The sequence below is a fragment of the Pelmatolapia mariae genome, linkage group LG8, assembly GCF_036321145.2.
Source record: "Pelmatolapia mariae isolate MD_Pm_ZW linkage group LG8, Pm_UMD_F_2, whole genome shotgun sequence".
Lineage (NCBI taxonomy): Eukaryota > Metazoa > Chordata > Actinopteri > Cichliformes > Cichlidae > Pelmatolapia > Pelmatolapia mariae.
Window position 1 is genome coordinate 3410652 of NC_086234.1, and position 15136 is coordinate 3425787.

At 47.5% G+C, this 15136-nt stretch overlaps 31 non-coding genes across 31 annotated transcripts; 6 read left to right on the forward strand and 25 right to left on the reverse strand.

Annotated features, from left to right (window-relative positions):
* Window positions 1-259: 259 nt before the first annotated feature.
* Window positions 260-332, reverse strand: trnav-uac (transfer RNA valine (anticodon UAC)). The gene has a single exon. It is a non-coding gene; the product is annotated as a tRNA-Val (tRNA).
* Window positions 333-946: 614 nt separating this feature from the next.
* Window positions 947-1019, reverse strand: trnav-aac (transfer RNA valine (anticodon AAC)). Its single transcript has one exon. It is a non-coding gene; the product is annotated as a tRNA-Val (tRNA).
* A 219-nt stretch (window positions 1020-1238) lies between these two features.
* Window positions 1239-1310, reverse strand: trnad-guc (transfer RNA aspartic acid (anticodon GUC)). The gene has a single exon. It is a non-coding gene; the product is annotated as a tRNA-Asp (tRNA).
* A 691-nt stretch (window positions 1311-2001) lies between these two features.
* Window positions 2002-2074, reverse strand: trnav-uac (transfer RNA valine (anticodon UAC)). Its single transcript has one exon. It is a non-coding gene; the product is annotated as a tRNA-Val (tRNA).
* Window positions 2075-2688: 614 nt separating this feature from the next.
* trnav-aac (transfer RNA valine (anticodon AAC)) lies at window positions 2689-2761 on the reverse strand. The gene has a single exon. It is a non-coding gene; the product is annotated as a tRNA-Val (tRNA).
* A 219-nt stretch (window positions 2762-2980) lies between these two features.
* trnad-guc (transfer RNA aspartic acid (anticodon GUC)) lies at window positions 2981-3052 on the reverse strand. Its single transcript has one exon. It is a non-coding gene; the product is annotated as a tRNA-Asp (tRNA).
* Window positions 3053-3203: 151 nt separating this feature from the next.
* On the forward strand, window positions 3204-3275 carry trnaq-cug (transfer RNA glutamine (anticodon CUG)). The gene has a single exon. It is a non-coding gene; the product is annotated as a tRNA-Gln (tRNA).
* A 474-nt stretch (window positions 3276-3749) lies between these two features.
* Window positions 3750-3822, reverse strand: trnav-cac (transfer RNA valine (anticodon CAC)). Its single transcript has one exon. It is a non-coding gene; the product is annotated as a tRNA-Val (tRNA).
* Window positions 3823-4436: 614 nt separating this feature from the next.
* trnav-aac (transfer RNA valine (anticodon AAC)) lies at window positions 4437-4509 on the reverse strand. Its single transcript has one exon. It is a non-coding gene; the product is annotated as a tRNA-Val (tRNA).
* A 232-nt stretch (window positions 4510-4741) lies between these two features.
* Window positions 4742-4813, reverse strand: trnad-guc (transfer RNA aspartic acid (anticodon GUC)). Its single transcript has one exon. It is a non-coding gene; the product is annotated as a tRNA-Asp (tRNA).
* A 151-nt stretch (window positions 4814-4964) lies between these two features.
* On the forward strand, window positions 4965-5036 carry trnaq-cug (transfer RNA glutamine (anticodon CUG)). The gene has a single exon. It is a non-coding gene; the product is annotated as a tRNA-Gln (tRNA).
* A 468-nt stretch (window positions 5037-5504) lies between these two features.
* trnav-uac (transfer RNA valine (anticodon UAC)) lies at window positions 5505-5577 on the reverse strand. The gene has a single exon. It is a non-coding gene; the product is annotated as a tRNA-Val (tRNA).
* A 614-nt stretch (window positions 5578-6191) lies between these two features.
* trnav-aac (transfer RNA valine (anticodon AAC)) lies at window positions 6192-6264 on the reverse strand. Its single transcript has one exon. It is a non-coding gene; the product is annotated as a tRNA-Val (tRNA).
* A 219-nt stretch (window positions 6265-6483) lies between these two features.
* trnad-guc (transfer RNA aspartic acid (anticodon GUC)) lies at window positions 6484-6555 on the reverse strand. Its single transcript has one exon. It is a non-coding gene; the product is annotated as a tRNA-Asp (tRNA).
* A 151-nt stretch (window positions 6556-6706) lies between these two features.
* On the forward strand, window positions 6707-6778 carry trnaq-cug (transfer RNA glutamine (anticodon CUG)). The gene has a single exon. It is a non-coding gene; the product is annotated as a tRNA-Gln (tRNA).
* A 468-nt stretch (window positions 6779-7246) lies between these two features.
* trnav-uac (transfer RNA valine (anticodon UAC)) lies at window positions 7247-7319 on the reverse strand. The gene has a single exon. It is a non-coding gene; the product is annotated as a tRNA-Val (tRNA).
* A 614-nt stretch (window positions 7320-7933) lies between these two features.
* On the reverse strand, window positions 7934-8006 carry trnav-aac (transfer RNA valine (anticodon AAC)). The gene has a single exon. It is a non-coding gene; the product is annotated as a tRNA-Val (tRNA).
* A 219-nt stretch (window positions 8007-8225) lies between these two features.
* Window positions 8226-8297, reverse strand: trnad-guc (transfer RNA aspartic acid (anticodon GUC)). Its single transcript has one exon. It is a non-coding gene; the product is annotated as a tRNA-Asp (tRNA).
* Window positions 8298-8448: 151 nt separating this feature from the next.
* trnaq-cug (transfer RNA glutamine (anticodon CUG)) lies at window positions 8449-8520 on the forward strand. Its single transcript has one exon. It is a non-coding gene; the product is annotated as a tRNA-Gln (tRNA).
* A 468-nt stretch (window positions 8521-8988) lies between these two features.
* trnav-uac (transfer RNA valine (anticodon UAC)) lies at window positions 8989-9061 on the reverse strand. Its single transcript has one exon. It is a non-coding gene; the product is annotated as a tRNA-Val (tRNA).
* Window positions 9062-9675: 614 nt separating this feature from the next.
* On the reverse strand, window positions 9676-9748 carry trnav-aac (transfer RNA valine (anticodon AAC)). Its single transcript has one exon. It is a non-coding gene; the product is annotated as a tRNA-Val (tRNA).
* A 219-nt stretch (window positions 9749-9967) lies between these two features.
* Window positions 9968-10039, reverse strand: trnad-guc (transfer RNA aspartic acid (anticodon GUC)). Its single transcript has one exon. It is a non-coding gene; the product is annotated as a tRNA-Asp (tRNA).
* Window positions 10040-10190: 151 nt separating this feature from the next.
* On the forward strand, window positions 10191-10262 carry trnaq-cug (transfer RNA glutamine (anticodon CUG)). Its single transcript has one exon. It is a non-coding gene; the product is annotated as a tRNA-Gln (tRNA).
* A 1145-nt stretch (window positions 10263-11407) lies between these two features.
* On the reverse strand, window positions 11408-11480 carry trnav-aac (transfer RNA valine (anticodon AAC)). Its single transcript has one exon. It is a non-coding gene; the product is annotated as a tRNA-Val (tRNA).
* A 232-nt stretch (window positions 11481-11712) lies between these two features.
* On the reverse strand, window positions 11713-11784 carry trnad-guc (transfer RNA aspartic acid (anticodon GUC)). Its single transcript has one exon. It is a non-coding gene; the product is annotated as a tRNA-Asp (tRNA).
* A 151-nt stretch (window positions 11785-11935) lies between these two features.
* Window positions 11936-12007, forward strand: trnaq-cug (transfer RNA glutamine (anticodon CUG)). Its single transcript has one exon. It is a non-coding gene; the product is annotated as a tRNA-Gln (tRNA).
* A 468-nt stretch (window positions 12008-12475) lies between these two features.
* Window positions 12476-12548, reverse strand: trnav-cac (transfer RNA valine (anticodon CAC)). The gene has a single exon. It is a non-coding gene; the product is annotated as a tRNA-Val (tRNA).
* A 614-nt stretch (window positions 12549-13162) lies between these two features.
* trnav-aac (transfer RNA valine (anticodon AAC)) lies at window positions 13163-13235 on the reverse strand. Its single transcript has one exon. It is a non-coding gene; the product is annotated as a tRNA-Val (tRNA).
* A 219-nt stretch (window positions 13236-13454) lies between these two features.
* trnad-guc (transfer RNA aspartic acid (anticodon GUC)) lies at window positions 13455-13526 on the reverse strand. Its single transcript has one exon. It is a non-coding gene; the product is annotated as a tRNA-Asp (tRNA).
* A 691-nt stretch (window positions 13527-14217) lies between these two features.
* trnav-uac (transfer RNA valine (anticodon UAC)) lies at window positions 14218-14290 on the reverse strand. The gene has a single exon. It is a non-coding gene; the product is annotated as a tRNA-Val (tRNA).
* A 615-nt stretch (window positions 14291-14905) lies between these two features.
* trnav-aac (transfer RNA valine (anticodon AAC)) lies at window positions 14906-14978 on the reverse strand. Its single transcript has one exon. It is a non-coding gene; the product is annotated as a tRNA-Val (tRNA).
* Between the last annotated feature and the right edge of the window lie 158 nt (window positions 14979-15136).

Consider the following 15136-nt stretch of genomic DNA (forward strand, 5'->3'; position numbering starts at 1 on the left):
TGGCCACCTTGACTCAAGTCAACTTTTCCTCTTGCACTCTTCTCACTTCTAATCCTGTTGCCACCTCTGAAGGCCCCGATCTTCTTGTTGACAAGCTCTTTGATGTCCTTTGTTCGGCTAGCACACAACCTACAGAAGACAAAACCAAGAGACTTAATTCTCAATAGGGATGCAAGTAAAACAGAGAAAATGCTGGACAAGCAGAGTTGTCTAAACAGTGAACATCAATTCCCTTGTGACCAAAGAAGCAAAAGACCCATGTTTCCGCCCGGTTTCGGACCGGGGACCTTTCGCGTGTAAGGCGAACGTGATAACCACTACACTACGGAAACCCCGAAAGGCAGCTTGTTTGGCTTTCCAATGTGTCTCACTGAGTAATCTCGCAATCGGACAAATCTGGTGGCATGTTCCTATCATGGCCTTGAAGAAAAAGGAGCCATGGAGAAGAGACAGACGCACTCTAGCAAGGAGTCTGAACTGTAGTCTCGATGTTAGGCTCACTTAAACTTTGGACATTTAGGAGTTCACTAAAGCAAGCACAGCTCAACATATGCTGCCCTAAGAACCCCAGAAGCTCTGGCAGCAGAACTGTTGCCTAAAGCGCCCATTTGTTTCATTGCCTTGTGCATTGGCTGAAAATAGGCCCAAGTCCTGTGCAGGCAACCTAGAGCCACTCATTTCCAAGAGCTTAGTCTGTGCCTCCATCTTCAGGAAATATGGCGACTGGAGATGTGTTGATTTGTGTGAAGTCTGTGGAGTTTGCTGAAATTTGGGCCATAGACAACTCTTTAGCAAGACGAGCATCCAAAGGTTACAAATGTCAGAGGCCTGTACCAGATTTGAGTACTTTCTCTCGTCTGTGTCCCAAACAGCAGTAGAACCCCACAAGTTCAAGCAGTGCCTGCAGTCAGACACTTTTATATCAGGACGCATAAGCAAAGAAGCATGTTTCCGCCCGGTTTCGGACCGGGGACCTTTCGCGTGTTAGGCGAACGTGATAACCACTACACTACGGAAACGGCGCATGTGTACCCTGTAGTCATTAAAGGAGCATTCCAATGCTTTCTTACATTTGTGGACTTTTATGACAGATCACGTAGGACCTTTTTGACTTGTGAGCGCACAGGTGGAACTCATGTTTCTTCAAGCCCATTATAGGACTAGATTATTAGATAGACTAGGATCTGGTGTGCGTGGTCATTGCAGGTAAAAGGCAGAGCAGAGAAGGAGACTGCTCACTCCCCGTCGGGGAATCGAACCCCGGTCTTCCGCGTGACAGGCGGAGATACTGTCCACTATACTAACGAGGACCTCTGAAGCACTAACACGGTCACGTCAAGCTGGGATTCGCAGCAGGTATGACAGGTAAAATTTGGCTGGCCGTGTAGAAATCCCCATCAGTTTACCAGGAACTACACTTTTATGCCTGTTTGACACAGAGCTTTTCTGTGCTTCAGGCAGGGTTCCATGGTGTAATGGTTAGCACTCTGGACTCTGAATCCAGCAATCTGAGTTCAAGTCTCAGTGGAACCTCATTTGGCTTTCTAGCACTTTGCTCCACAGGTACATTAGCATTAGCACACGGTAGCATCAGAGTCTAGTCAGTTAAAGAGCAAGTTAATGGCCCAGCCAATTCCACTCCTCTTGTGTTGGCTGATCTCATTTGCACATGGTCTTCATGCTGCACCAAACCTCGCTCATGCTCTTCTGCTGCACTTTCCGCTTCCTGCTGTATCGTTCATTGGCCACCTTGACTCAAGTCAACTTTTCCTCTTGCACTCTTCTCACTTCTAATCCTGTTGCCACCTCTGAAGGCCCCGATCTTCTTGTTGACAAGCTCTTTGATGTCCTTTGTTCGGCTAGCACACAACCTACAGAAGACAAAACCAAGAGACTTAATTCTCAATAGGGATGCAAGTAAAACAGAGAAAATGCTGGACAAGCAGAGTTGTCTAAACAGTGAACATCAATTCCCTTGTGACCAAAGAAGCAAAAGACCCATGTTTCCGCCCGGTTTCGGACCGGGGACCTTTCGCGTGTAAGGCGAACGTGATAACCACTACACTACGGAAACCCCGAAAGGCAGCTTGTTTGGCTTTCCAATGTGTCTCACTGAGTAATCTCGCAATCGGACAAATCTGGTGGCATGTTCCTATCATGGCCTTGAAGAAAAAGGAGCCATGGAGAAGAGACAGACGCACTCTAGCAAGGAGTCTGAACTGTAGTCTCGATGTTAGGCTCACTTAAACTTTGGACATTTAGGAGTTCACTAAAGCAAGCACAGCTCAACATATGCTGCCCTAAGAACCCCAGAAGCTCTGGCAGCAGAACTGTTGCCTAAAGCGCCCATTTGTTTCATTGCCTTGTGCATTGGCTGAAAATAGGCCCAAGTCCTGTGCAGGCAACCTAGAGCCACTCATTTCCAAGAGCTTAGTCTGTGCCTCCATCTTCAGGAAATATGGCGACTGGAGATGTGTTGATTTGTGTGAAGTCTGTGGAGTTTGCTGAAATTTGGGCCATAGACAACTCTTTAGCAAGACGAGCATCCAAAGGTTACAAATGTCAGAGGCCTGTACCAGATTTGAGTACTTTCTCTCGTCTGTGTCCCAAACAGCAGTAGAACCCCACAAGTTCAAGCAGTGCCTGCAGTCAGACACTTTTATATCAGGACGCATAAGCAAAGAAGCATGTTTCCGCCCGGTTTCGGACCGGGGACCTTTCGCGTGTTAGGCGAACGTGATAACCACTACACTACGGAAACGGCGCATGTGTACCCTGTAGTCATTAAAGGAGCATTCCAATGCTTTCTTACATTTGTGGACTTTTATGACAGATCACGTAGGACCTTTTTGACTTGTGAGCGCACAGGTGGAACTCATGTTTCTTCAAGCCCATTATAGGACTAGATTATTAGATAGACTAGGATCTGGTGTGCGTGGTCATTGCAGGTAAAAGGCAGAGCAGAGAAGGAGACTGCTCACTCCCCGTCGGGGAATCGAACCCCGGTCTTCCGCGTGACAGGCGGAGATACTGTCCACTATACTAACGAGGACCTCTGAAGCACTGCCACGGTCACGTCAAGCTGGGATTCGCAGCAGGTATGACAGGTAAAATTTGGCTGGCCGTGTAGAAATCCCCATCAGTTTACCAGGAACTACACTTTTATGCCTGTTTGACACAGAGCTTTTCTGTGCTTCAGGCAGGGTTCCATGGTGTAATGGTTAGCACTCTGGACTCTGAATCCAGCGATCTGAGTTCAAGTCTCAGTGGAACCTCATTTGGCTTTCTAGCACTTTGCTCCACAGGTACATTAGCATTAGCACACGCTAGCATCAGAGTCTAGTCAGTTAAAGAGCAAGTTAGTGGCCCAGTCAATTCCACTCCTCTTGTGTTGGCTGATCTCATCTGCACATGGTCTTCATGCTGCACCAAACCTCGCTCATGCTCTTCTGCTGCACTTTCCACTTCAGCTTCCTGCTGTATCGTTCATTGGCCACCTTGACTCAAGTCAACTTTTCCTCTTGCACTCTTCTCACTTCTAATCCTGTTGCCACCTCTGAAGGCCCCGATCTTCTTGTTGACAAGCTCTTTGATGTCCTTTGTTCGGCTAGCACACAACCTACAGAAGACAAAACCAAGAGACTTAATTCTCAATAGGGATGCAAGTAAAACAGAGAAAATGCTGGACAAGCAGAGTTGTCTAAACAGTGAACATCAATTCCCTTGTGACCAAAGAAGCAAAAGACCCATGTTTCCGCCCGGTTTCGGACCGGGGACCTTTCGCGTGTGAGGCGAACGTGATAACCACTACACTACGGAAACCCCGAAAGGCAGCTTGTTTGGCTTTCCAATGTGTCTCACTGAGTAATCTCGCAATCGGACAAATCTGGTGGCATGTTCCTATCATGGCCTTGAAGAAAAAGGAGCCATGGAGAAGAGACAGACGCACTCTAGCAAGGAGTCTGAACTGTAGTCTCGATGTTAGGCTCACTTAAACTTTGGACATTTAGGAGTTCACTAAAGCAAGCACAGCTCAACATATGCTGCCCTAAGAACCCCAGAAGCTCTGGCAGCAGAACTGTTGCCTAAAGCGCCCATTTGTTTCATTGCCTTGTGCATTGGCTGAAAATAGGCCCAAGTCCTGTGCAGGCAACATAGAGCCACTCATTTCCAAGAGCTTAGTCTGTGCCTCCATCTTCAGGAAATATGGCGACTGGAGATGTGTTGATTTGTGTGAAGTCTGTGGAGTTTGCTGAAATTTGGGCCATAGACAACTCTTTAGCAAGACGAGCATCCAAAGGTTACAAATGTCAGAGGCCTGTACCAGATTTGAGTACTTTCTCTGGTCTGTGTCCCAAACAGCAGTAGAACCCCACAAGTTCAAGCAGTGCCTGCAGTCAGACACTTTTATATCAGGACGCATAAGCAAAGAAACATGTTTCCGCCCGGTTTCGGACCGGGGACCTTTCGCGTGTTAGGCGAACGTGATAACCACTACACTACGGAAACGGCGCATGCGTACCCTCTAGTCATTAAAGGAGCATTCCAATGCTTTCTTACATTTGTGGACTTTTATGACAGATCACGTAGGACCTTTTTGACTTGTGAGCGCACAGGTGGAACTCATGTTTCTTCAAGCCCATTATAGGACTAGATTATTAGATAGACTAGGATCTGGTGTGCGATTAAGGTGTGCGTGGTCATTGCAGGTAAAAGGCAGAGCAGAGAAGGAGACTGCTCACTCCCCGTCGGGGAATCGAACCCCGGTCTTCCGCGTGACAGGCGGAGATACTGTCCACTATACTAACGAGGACCTCTGAAGCACTAACACGGTCACGTCAAGCTGGGATTCGCAGCAGGTATGACAGGTAAAATTTGGCTGGCCGTGTAGAAATCCCCATCAGTTTACCAGGAACTACACTTTTATGCCTGTTTGACACAGAGCTTTTCTGTGCTTCAGGCAGGGTTCCATAGTGTAATGGTTAGCACTCTGGACTCTGAATCCAGCGATCTGAGTTCAAGTCTCAGTGGAACCTCATTTGGCTTTCTAGCACTTTGCTCCACAGGTACATTAGCATTAGCACACGGTAGCATCAGAGTCTAGTCAGTTAAAGAGCAAGTTAGTGGCCCAGCCAATTCCACTCCTCTTGTGTTGGCTGATCTCATTTGCACATGGTCTTCATGCTGCACCAAACCTCGCTCATGCTCTTCTGCTGCACTTTCCGCTTCCTGCTGTATCGTTCATTGGCCACCTTGACTCAAGTCAACTTTTCCTCTTGCACTCTTCTCACTTCTAATCCTGTTGCCACCTCTGAAGGCCCCGATCTTCTTGTTGACAAGCTCTTTGATGTCCTTTGTTCGGCTAGCACACAACCTACAGAAGACAAAACCAAGAGACTTAATTCTCAATAGGGATGCAAGTAAAACAGAGAAAATGCTGGACAAGCAGAGTTGTCTAAACAGTGAACATCAATTCCCTTGTGACCAAAGAAGCAAAAGACCCATGTTTCCGCCCGGTTTCGGACCGGGGACCTTTCGCGTGTAAGGCGAACGTGATAACCACTACACTACGGAAACCCCGAAAGGCAGCTTGTTTGGCTTTCCAATGTGTCTCACTGAGTAATCTCGCAATCGGACAAATCTGGTGGCATGTTCCTATCATGGCCTTGAAGAAAAAGGAGCCATGGAGAAGAGACAGACGCACTCTAGCAAGGAGTCTGAACTGTAGTCTCGATGTTAGGCTCACTTAAACTTTGGACATTTAGGAGTTCACTAAAGCAAGCACAGCTCAACATATGCTGCCCTAAGAACCCCAGAAGCTCTGGCAGCAGAACTGTTGCCTAAAGCGCCCATTTGTTTCATTGCCTTGTGCATTGGCTGAAAATAGGCCCAAGTCCTGTGCAGGCAACCTAGAGCCACTCATTTCCAAGAGCTTAGTCTGTGCCTCCATCTTCAGGAAATATGGCGACTGGAGATGTGTTGATTTGTGTGAAGTCTGTGGAGTTTGCTGAAATTTGGGCCATAGACAACTCTTTAGCAAGACGAGCATCCAAAGGTTACAAATGTCAGAGGCCTGTACCAGATTTGAGTACTTTCTCTCGTCTGTGTCCCAAACAGCAGTAGAACCCCACAAGTTCAAGCAGTGCCTGCAGTCAGACACTTTTATATCAGGACGCATAAGCAAAGAAGCATGTTTCCGCCCGGTTTCGGACCGGGGACCTTTCGCGTGTTAGGCGAACGTGATAACCACTACACTACGGAAACGGCGCATGTGTACCCTGTAGTCATTAAAGGAGCATTCCAATGCTTTCTTACATTTGTGGACTTTTATGACAGATCACGTAGGACCTTTTTGACTTGTGAGCGCACAGGTGGAACTCATGTTTCTTCAAGCCCATTATAGGACTAGATTATTAGATAGACTAGGATCTGGTGTGCGTGGTCATTGCAGGTAAAAGGCAGAGCAGAGAAGGAGACTGCTCACTCCCCGTCGGGGAATCGAACCCCGGTCTTCCGCGTGACAGGCGGAGATACTGTCCACTATACTAACGAGGACCTCTGAAGCACTAACACGGTCACGTCAAGCTGGGATTCGCAGCAGGTATGACAGGTAAAATTTGGCTGGCCGTGTAGAAATCCCCATCAGTTTACCAGGAACTACACTTTTATGCCTGTTTGACACAGAGCTTTTCTGTGCTTCAGGCAGGGTTCCATGGTGTAATGGTTAGCACTCTGGACTCTGAATCCAGCAATCTGAGTTCAAGTCTCAGTGGAACCTCATTTGGCTTTCTAGCACTTTGCTCCACAGGTACATTAGCATTAGCACACGGTAGCATCAGAGTCTAGTCAGTTAAAGAGCAAGTTAATGGCCCAGCCAATTCCACTCCTCTTGTGTTGGCTGATCTCATTTGCACATGGTCTTCATGCTGCACCAAACCTCGCTCATGCTCTTCTGCTGCACTTTCCGCTTCCTGCTGTATCGTTCATTGGCCACCTTGACTCAAGTCAACTTTTCCTCTTGCACTCTTCTCACTTCTAATCCTGTTGCCACCTCTGAAGGCCCCGATCTTCTTGTTGACAAGCTCTTTGATGTCCTTTGTTCGGCTAGCACACAACCTACAGAAGACAAAACCAAGAGACTTAATTCTCAATAGGGATGCAAGTAAAACAGAGAAAATGCTGGACAAGCAGAGTTGTCTAAACAGTGAACATCAATTCCCTTGTGACCAAAGAAGCAAAAGACCCATGTTTCCGCCCGGTTTCGGACCGGGGACCTTTCGCGTGTAAGGCGAACGTGATAACCACTACACTACGGAAACCCCGAAAGGCAGCTTGTTTGGCTTTCCAATGTGTCTCACTGAGTAATCTCGCAATCGGACAAATCTGGTGGCATGTTCCTATCATGGCCTTGAAGAAAAAGGAGCCATGGAGAAGAGACAGACGCACTCTAGCAAGGAGTCTGAACTGTAGTCTCGATGTTAGGCTCACTTAAACTTTGGACATTTAGGAGTTCACTAAAGCAAGCACAGCTCAACATATGCTGCCCTAAGAACCCCAGAAGCTCTGGCAGCAGAACTGTTGCCTAAAGCGCCCATTTGTTTCATTGCCTTGTGCATTGGCTGAAAATAGGCCCAAGTCCTGTGCAGGCAACCTAGAGCCACTCATTTCCAAGAGCTTAGTCTGTGCCTCCATCTTCAGGAAATATGGCGACTGGAGATGTGTTGATTTGTGTGAAGTCTGTGGAGTTTGCTGAAATTTGGGCCATAGACAACTCTTTAGCAAGACGAGCATCCAAAGGTTACAAATGTCAGAGGCCTGTACCAGATTTGAGTACTTTCTCTCGTCTGTGTCCCAAACAGCAGTAGAACCCCACAAGTTCAAGCAGTGCCTGCAGTCAGACACTTTTATATCAGGACGCATAAGCAAAGAAGCATGTTTCCGCCCGGTTTCGGACCGGGGACCTTTCGCGTGTTAGGCGAACGTGATAACCACTACACTACGGAAACGGCGCATGTGTACCCTGTAGTCATTAAAGGAGCATTCCAATGCTTTCTTACATTTGTGGACTTTTATGACAGATCACGTAGGACCTTTTTGACTTGTGAGCGCACAGGTGGAACTCATGTTTCTTCAAGCCCATTATAGGACTAGATTATTAGATAGACTAGGATCTGGTGTGCGTGGTCATTGCAGGTAAAAGGCAGAGCAGAGAAGGAGACTGCTCACTCCCCGTCGGGGAATCGAACCCCGGTCTTCCGCGTGACAGGCGGAGATACTGTCCACTATACTAACGAGGACCTCTGAAGCACTAACACGGTCACGTCAAGCTGGGATTCGCAGCAGGTATGACAGGTAAAATTTGGCTGGCCGTGTAGAAATCCCCATCAGTTTACCAGGAACTACACTTTTATGCCTGTTTGACACAGAGCTTTTCTGTGCTTCAGGCAGGGTTCCATGGTGTAATGGTTAGCACTCTGGACTCTGAATCCAGCAATCTGAGTTCAAGTCTCAGTGGAACCTCATTTGGCTTTCTAGCACTTTGCTCCACAGGTACATTAGCATTAGCACACGGTAGCATCAGAGTCTAGTCAGTTAAAGAGCAAGTTAATGGCCCAGCCAATTCCACTCCTCTTGTGTTGGCTGATCTCATTTGCACATGGTCTTCATGCTGCACCAAACCTCGCTCATGCTCTTCTGCTGCACTTTCCGCTTCCTGCTGTATCGTTCATTGGCCACCTTGACTCAAGTCAACTTTTCCTCTTGCACTCTTCTCACTTCTAATCCTGTTGCCACCTCTGAAGGCCCCGATCTTCTTGTTGACAAGCTCTTTGATGTCCTTTGTTCGGCTAGCACACAACCTACAGAAGACAAAACCAAGAGACTTAATTCTCAATAGGGATGCAAGTAAAACAGAGAAAATGCTGGACAAGCAGAGTTGTCTAAACAGTGAACATCAATTCCCTTGTGACCAAAGAAGCAAAAGACCCATGTTTCCGCCCGGTTTCGGACCGGGGACCTTTCGCGTGTAAGGCGAACGTGATAACCACTACACTACGGAAACCCCGAAAGGCAGCTTGTTTGGCTTTCCAATGTGTCTCACTGAGTAATCTCGCAATCGGACAAATCTGGTGGCATGTTCCTATCATGGCCTTGAAGAAAAAGGAGCCATGGGGAAGAGACAGACGCACTCTAGCAAGGAGTCTGAACTGTAGTCTCGATGTTAGGCTCACTTAAACTTTGGACATTTAGGAGTTCACTAAAGCAAGCACAGCTCAACATATGCTGCCCTAAGAACCCCAGAAGCTCTGGCAGCAGAACTGTTGCCTAAAGCGCCCATTTGTTTCATTGCCTTGTGCATTGGCTGAAAATAGGCCCAAGTCCTGTGCAGGCAACCTAGAGCCACTCATTTCCAAGAGCTTAGTCTGTGCCTCCATCTTCAGGAAATATGGCGACTGGAGATGTGTTGATTTGTGTGAAGTCTGTGGAGTTTGCTGAAATTTGGGCCATAGACAACTCTTTAGCAAGACGAGCATCCAAAGGTTACAAATGTCAGAGGCCTGTACCAGATTTGAGTACTTTCTCTCGTCTGTGTCCCAAACAGCAGTAGAACCCCACAAGTTCAAGCAGTGCCTGCAGTCAGACACTTTTATATCAGGACGCATAAGCAAAGAAGCATGTTTCCGCCCGGTTTCGGACCGGGGACCTTTCGCGTGTTAGGCGAACGTGATAACCACTACACTACGGAAACGGCGCATGTGCACCCTGTAGTCATTAAAGGAGCATTCCAATGCTTTCTTACATTTGTGGACTTTTATGACAGATCACGTAGGACCTTTTTGACTTGTGAGCGCACAGGTGGAACTCATGTTTCTTCAAGCCCATTATAGGACTAGATTATTAGATAGACTAGGATCTGGTGTGCGTGGTCATTGCAGGTAAAAGGCAGAGCAGAGAAGGAGACTGCTCACTCCCCGTCGGGGAATCGAACCCCGGTCTTCCGCGTGACAGGCGGAGATACTGTCCACTATACTAACGAGGACCTCTGAAGCACTAACACGGTCACGTCAAGCTGGGATTCGCAGCAGGTATGACAGGTAAAATTTGGCTGGCCGTGTAGAAATCCCCATCAGTTTACCAGGAACTACACTTTTATGCCTGTTTGACACAGAGCTTTTCTGTGCTTCAGGCAGGGTTCCATGGTGTAATGGTTAGCACTCTGGACTCTGAATCCAGCAATCTGAGTTCAAGTCTCAGTGGAACCTCATTTGGCTTTCTAGCACTTTGCTCCACAGGTACATTAGCATTAGCACACGGTAGCATCAGAGTCTAGTCAGTTAAAGAGCAAGTTAGTGGCCCAGCCAATTCCACTCCTCTTGTGTTGGCTGATCTCATTTGCACATGGTCTTCATGCTGCACCAAACCTCGCTCATGCTCTTCTGCTGCACTTTCCGCTTCCTGCTGTATCGTTCATTGGCCACCTTGACTCAAGTCAACTTTTCCTCTTGCACTCTTCTCACTTCTAATCCTGTTGCCACCTCTGAAGGCCCCGATCTTCTTGTTGACAAGCTCTTTGATGTCCTTTGTTCGGCTAGCACACAACCTACAGAAGACAAAACCAAGAGACTTAATTCTCAATAGGGATGCAAGTAAAACAGAGAAAATGCTGGACAAGCAGAGTTGTCTAAACAGTGAACATCAATTCCCTTGTGACCAAAGAAGCAAAAGACCCATGTTTCCGCCCGGGGACCTTTCGCGTGTAAGGCGAACGTGATAACCACTACACTACGGAAACCCCGAAAGGCAGCTTGTTTGGCTTTCCAATGTGTCTCACTGAGTAATCTCGCAATCGGACAAATCTGGTGGCATGTTCCTATCATGGCCTTGAAGAAAAAGGAGCCATGGAGAAGAGACAGACGCACTCTAGCAAGGAGTCTGAACTGTAGTCTCGATGTTAGGCTCACTTAAACTTTGGACATTTAGGAGTTCACTAAAGCAAGCACAGCTCAACATATGCTGCCCTAAGAACCCCAGAAGCTCTGGCAGCAGAACTGTTGCCTAAAGCGCCCATTTGTTTCATTGCCTTGTGCATTGGCTGAAAATAGGCCCAAGTCCTGTGCAGGCAACCTAGAGCCACTCATTTCCAAGAGCTTAGTCTGTGCCCTCCATCTTCAGGAAATATGGCGACTGGAGATGTGTTGATTTGTGTGAAGTCTGTGGAGTTTGCTGAAATTTGGGCCATAGACAACTCTTTAGCAAGACGAGCATCCAAAGGTTACAAATGTCAGAGGCCTGTACCAGATTTGAGTACTTTCTCTCGTCTGTGTCCCAAACAGCAGTAGAACCCCACAAGTTCAAGCAGTGCCTGCAGTCAGACACTTTTATATCAGGACGCATAAGCAAAGAAGCATGTTTCCGCCCGGTTTCGGACCGGGGACCTTTCGCGTGTTAGGCGAACGTGATAACCACTACACTACGGAAACGGCGCATGCATACCCTGTAGTCATTAAAGGAGCATTCCAATGCTTTCTTACATTTGTGGACTTTTATGAGAGATCACGTAGGACCTTTTTGACTTGTGAGCGCACAGGTGGAACTCATGTTTCTTCAAGCCCATTATAGGACTAGATTATTAGATAGACTAGGATCTGGTGTGCGACTAAGGTGTGCGTGGTCATTGCAGGTAAAAGGCAGAGCAGAGAAGGAGACTGCTCACTCCCCGTCGGGGAATCGAACCCCGGTCTTCCGCGTGACAGGCGGAGATACTGTCCACTATACTAACGAGGACCTCTGAAGCACTAACACGGTCACGTCAAGCTGGGATTCGCAGCAGGTATGACAGGTAAAATTTGGCTGGCCGTGTAGAAATCCCCATCAGTTTACCAGGAACTACACTTTTATGCCTGTTTGACACAGAGCTTTTCTGTGCTTCAGGCAGGGTTCCATGGTGTAATGGTTAGCACTCTGGACTCTGAATCCAGCGATCTGAGTTCAAGTCTCAGTGGAACCTCATTTGGCTTTCTAGCACTTTGCTCCACAGGTACATTAGCATTAGCACACGCTAGCATCAGAGTCTAGTCAGTTAAAGAGCAAGTTAGTGGCCCAGCCAATTCCACTCCTCTTGTGTTGGCTGATCTCATTTGCACATGGTCTTCATGCTGCACCAAACCTCGCTCATGCTCTTCTGCTGCACTTTCCGCTTCCTGCTGTATCGTTCATTGGCCACCTTGACTCAAGTCAACTTTTCCTCTTGCACTCTTCTCACTTCTAATCCTGTTGCCACCTCTGAAGGCCCCGATCTTCTTGTTGACAAGCTCTTTGATGTCCTTTGTTCGGCTAGCACACAACCTACAGAAGACAAAACCAAGAGACTTAATTCTCAATAGGGATGCAAGTAAAACAGAGAAAATGCTGGACAAGCAGAGTTGTCTAAACAGTGAACATCAATTCCCTTGTGACCAAAGAAGCAAAAGACCCATGTTTCCGCCCGGTTTTGGACCGGGGACCTTTTGCGTGTGAGGCGAACGTGATAACCACTACACTACGGAAACCCCGAAAGGCAGCTTGTTTGGCTTTCCAATGTGTCTCACTGAGTAATCTCGCAATCGGACAAATCTGGTGGCATGTTCCTATCATGGCCTTGAAGAAAAAGGAGCCATGGAGAAGAGACAGACGCACTCTAGCAAGGAGTCTGAACTGTAGTCTCGATGTTAGGCTCACTTAAACTTTGGACATTTAGGAGTTCACTAAAGCAAGCACAGCTCAACATATGCTGCCCTAAGAACCCCAGAAGCTCTGGCAGCAGAACTGTTGCCTAAAGCGCCCATTTGTTTCATTGCCTTGTGCATTGGCTGAAAATAGGCCCAAGTCCTGTGCAGGCAACCTAGAGCCACTCATTTCCAAGAGCTTAGTCTGTGCCTCCATCTTCAGGAAATATGGCGACTGGAGATGTGTTGATTTGTGTGAAGTCTGTGGAGTTTGCTGAAATTTGGGCCATAGACAACTCTTTAGCAAGACGAGCATCCAAAGGTTACAAATGTCAGAGGCCTGTACCAGATTTGAGTACTTTCTCTCGTCTGTGTCCCAAACAGCAGTAGAACCCCACAAGTTCAAGCAGTGCCTGCAGTCAGACACTTTTATATCAGGACGCATAAGCAAAGAAGCATGTTTCCGCCCGGTTTCGGACCGGGGACCTTTCGCGTGTTAGGCGAACGTGATAACCACTACACTACGGAAACGGCGCATGCGTACCCTGTAGTCATTAAAGGAGCATTCCAATGCTTTCTTACATTTGTGGACTTTTATGAGAGATCACGTAGGACCTTTTTGACTTGTGAGCGCACAGGTGGAACTCATGTTTCTTCAAGCCCATTATAGGACTAGATTATTAGATAGACTAGGATCTGGTGTGCGTGGTCATTGCAGGTAAAAGGCAGAGCAGAGAAGGAGACTGCTCACTCCCCGTCGGGGAATCGAACCCCGGTCTTCCGCGTGACAGGCGGAGATACTGTCCACTATACTAACGAGGACCTCTGAAGCACTAACACGGTCACGTCAAGCTGGGATTCGCAGCAGGTATGACAGGTAAAATTTGGCTGGCCGTGTAGAAATCCCCATCAGTTTACCAGGAACTACACTTTTATGCCTGTTTGACACAGAGCTTTTCTGTGCTTCAGGCAGGGTTCCATGGTGTAATGGTTAGCACTCTAGACTCTGAATCCAGCGATCTGAGTTCAAGTCTCAGTGGAACCTCATTTGGCTTTCTAGCACTTTGCTCCACAGGTACATTAGCATTAGCACACGCTAGCATCAGAGTCTAGTCAGTTAAAGAGCAAGTTAGTGGCCCAGCCAATTCCACTCCTCTTGTGTTGGCTGATCTCATTTGCACATGGTCTTCATGCTGCACCAAACCTCGCTCATGCTCTTCTGCTGCACTTTCCGCTTCCTGCTGTATCGTTCATTGGCCACCTTGACTCAAGTCAACTTTTCCTCTTGCACTCTTCTCACTTCTAATCCTGTTGCCACCTCTGAAGGCCCCGATCTTCTTGTTGACAAGCTCTTTGATGTCCTTTGTTCGGCTAGCACACAACCTACAGAAGACAAAACCAAGAGACTTAATTCTCAATAGGGATGCAAGTAAAACAGAGAAAATGCTGGACAAGCAGAGTTGTCTAAACAGTGAACATCAATTCCCTTGTGACCAAAGAAGCAAAAGACCCATGTTTCCGCCCGGTTTCGGACCGGGGACCTTTCGCGTGTAAGGCGAACGTGATAACCACTACACTACGGAAACCCCGAAAGGCAGCTTGTTTGGCTTTCCAATGTGTCTCACTGAGTAATCTCGCAATCGGACAAATCTGGTGGCATGTTCCTATCATGGCCTTGAAGAAAAAGGAGCCATGGAGAAGAGACAGACGCACTCTAGCAAGGAGTCTGAACTGTAGTCTCGATGTTAGGCTCACTTAAACTTTGGACATTTAGGAGTTCACTAAAGCAAGCACAGCTCAACATATGCTGCCCTAAGAACCCCAGAAGCTCTGGCAGCAGAACTGTTGCCTAAAGCGCCCATTTGTTTCATTGCCTTGTGCATTGGCTGAAAATAGGCCCAAGTCCTGTGCAGGCAACCTAGAGCCACTCATTTCCAAGAGCTTAGTCTGTGCCCTCCATCTTCAGGAAATATGGCGACTGGAGATGTGTTGATTTGTGTGAAGTCTGTGGAGTTTGCTGAAATTTGGGCCATAGACAACTCTTTAGCAAGACGAGCATCCAAAGGTTACAAATGTCAGAGGCCTGTACCAGATTTGAGTACTTTCTCTCGTCTGTGTCCCAAACAGCAGTAGAACCCCACAAGTTCAAGCAGTGCCTGCAGTCAGACACTTTTATATCAGGACGCATAAGCAAAGAAGCATGTTTCCGCCCGGTTTCGGACCGGGGACCTTTCGCGTGTTAGGCGAACGTGATAACCACTACACTACGGAAACGGCGCATGCGTACCCTGTAGTCATTAAAGGAGCATTCCAATGCTTTCTTACATTTGTGGACTTTTATGAGAGATCACGTAGGACCTTTTTGACTTGTGAGCGCACAGGTGGAACTCATGTTTCTTCAAGCCCATTATAGGACTAGATTATTAGATAGA